We start from the raw sequence: 2,561 nt of genomic DNA, 5'->3' as shown, positions 1-2,561 counted from the left end.
CCTGGGTTCAGGCAATTCTCCTGCCTCAGCCTCCTGAGTGCTGGGATTACAGGCACGCGCCAACATGCCCAGCTCATTTTTTGTAGTTTTAGTAGAGACGGGGTTTCACCATGTTGACGAGGATGGTCTCGATCTGTTGACCTCGTGATCCACCCGCCTCGGCCTCCCAAAGTGCTGGGATTACAGGCTTGAGCCACCGCGCCCGGCCCATATGAAGACTCTTGTTCTCAAATTGTTTTATTACCATGACTGATTGCTAAAACAGAAATATAATTTTATATGAAAATTCATAAAATCTGTTTTAGATACTTTCAGACAGTCATAAAACATGTCTAGTAGTGGAGACAGTATGAATTCATAATTGTACTTGTCGTTAGTTACTTCTAAATTTACTAAATTTAAAATGCACTTGCTAATTTTTTGTCTATTTTAAATATAAGCCTCTGGTTATTAAAAAGTAAACAAAAACTGTGGGGTGATTTCCAGAATTTTAACCAAAAGCATAATCTGTTATCTCATGGCAACAGCTGTTTACATACCTTAACTTGAATAATGAGCTTTCAACAATTTCAAAATTTAAACACAATCTGGACCAATGTTGATATTTCCACACTCAGGACAAGTAATCATGATGTAGTGTAAAATTCATGTGAAAATCTCATAATCACTAGCAACCACCAACACTAACAACAATTAACCAACAATAACAAGTCAAATCAAGTAAGTATAAACTGTACTCTATGGCGACTATTAAAAATTCAGTATTTCGGAACACTAAAAAATACACATATGTTATACAATTTATCATCTTCATTATTTTTAAAGTCATGCTGCAATTTCTTTTTAATATCATTGACTTGTGCATTTATAATTCTCACCCTGTCCCAAACAAGGGAACCTATTACATTTTGTAAACCTCTGCAGGTCATGAATTTTGCACCTCAAAGGGGATATGTGTGTTATTGAAGGCTTAAGAGGACAGCAGTGTGTGAAACAAAGTCCCAGACTAGCACTCGGAAAAAATGAGTTTTGGTTCAGTTGTAATTTGACTCTTGAGTCTTATCTTTATTCTTTTTGAAAAGATATTATCTTTTCTTTAAGGTCTTTTCCACTAACTGGTGGCAGAGAAAGGTGTTTGGATTCCCAGGACTGTCTTCTTTGCTGACAATGTTTCTTCCAGCCCTAGATTTTCTAAATGTGATTTAAAAACACAAAACTTTAAAAGTTACTATCATAACCATTTTTAAGTGTACAGTTCAGTCATTTAAGGTATATTCACACTGTTGTGCAATCAATCTCCAGAACCTTTTTAGCTTGTAAGAATGAAACTCTATACCCACCAAAATAGCAACTTCCCATATATATGTGGTAATTATATAGATATGTATAATTACTTAGTAATATCTAGCTGTCATAGCCCATATATATTCTTTGTGAAAATATGTTATCTTTTCTTGATATATCAATGAAGGATATATGTATTTCTCCAGTTTTTTCTTTTTCTCTGGCAAACTGACCAATCAAAACAATATTTTGTTCATCCATCCATCAATGTTCACTTGGGCAGCCTCCACCTTTTGGCTGTTGTGAATAATGCTGCTATGAACATGAGTATGCAAATATCTGTTTGAGACTCTGCTTTCAACTCTTATTGATATATACCCAGAGGTATAATTGCTGAAACATATAGGAATTCTATTTTTAATATTTCTATATTGCTATACTATCTTTCATAGTGGCTACTATGAAAATTCACACCAAAAATACACAAGAATTTCTATTTCTTCCACACTTTCACCAACATTTGTTATTTATGTTTTTATGGTTGCCATCCTAATGGTTGCGAGATGATATTGTATTGTGGTTTTGATTTGTTTTTTCCTAATAATTAGTGATTAATCATGACATTTAAAAAAACTTTAAAATTTTTCTTTAAATATAATACAAATGCTACTTTATAATGTAAAATAAAGCTATAGACTTTTTTTTACATGTAGAAATACATTTATTGACTAAAAAATATGTGCAAATATTTCTCCACAAAATAGCATGTTAAAAAAGTTTCTTCGATAATAATTCAATGTGTGCATGTTGGTTTGAGATAAAGGATACTTTGATTTAATTTTGCATTTCTGTAGGATTTAAAATATGGAAGTTTTATCAAATAAAGGGTTAGAAATATAAAAACTTTGGAATGATTATAAATATGATAAAAATATGGAACACTTAATGGATTTGCATGTCATCTTTGTGTAGAGGCCATGCTAATCTCTGTATCCTTCCAATTTTAGTATATGTGCTGCCAAAGCGAGCACAAAGCTATAGACTTTATAGACATAAACAAGCTCTTGTTCATTGATCAGTAAATCTTCTCAAATAGGCTGATTCATGGGCAAATATATTAGTGAGGTAAAGTCAGAAGTACAAGGTTGCTGAGTTGACCAGAGGATTTAGTTGGATTAATTTCATAGTTATCGTAAACCAAACTATCCTGATGAACCTGCATCCTCCACAAGGACATGGTAAAACATTCTGTCAATCTGATTTTTGTTTACTAAGCC

The 2,561-nt window shown here is 32.7% G+C and overlaps 1 non-coding gene across 1 annotated transcript; it reads right to left on the bottom strand.

Moving 5' to 3' along the window:
- Positions 1 to 2,211: 2,211 nt before the first annotated feature.
- Positions 2,212 to 2,315, bottom strand: LOC116528924. The gene has a single exon (XR_004259283.1). It is a non-coding gene; the product is annotated as a U6 spliceosomal RNA (small nuclear RNA).
- Positions 2,316 to 2,561: the final 246 nt, after the last annotated feature.

Source organism: Sapajus apella, unplaced genomic scaffold, assembly GCF_009761245.1.
Source record: "Sapajus apella isolate SASKATOON/1434 unplaced genomic scaffold, GSC_monkey_1.0 scaffold60, whole genome shotgun sequence".
Taxonomy (NCBI): Eukaryota; Metazoa; Chordata; class Mammalia; order Primates; family Cebidae; genus Sapajus; species Sapajus apella.
This window is presented reverse-complemented; position numbering and strand designations above follow the sequence as displayed.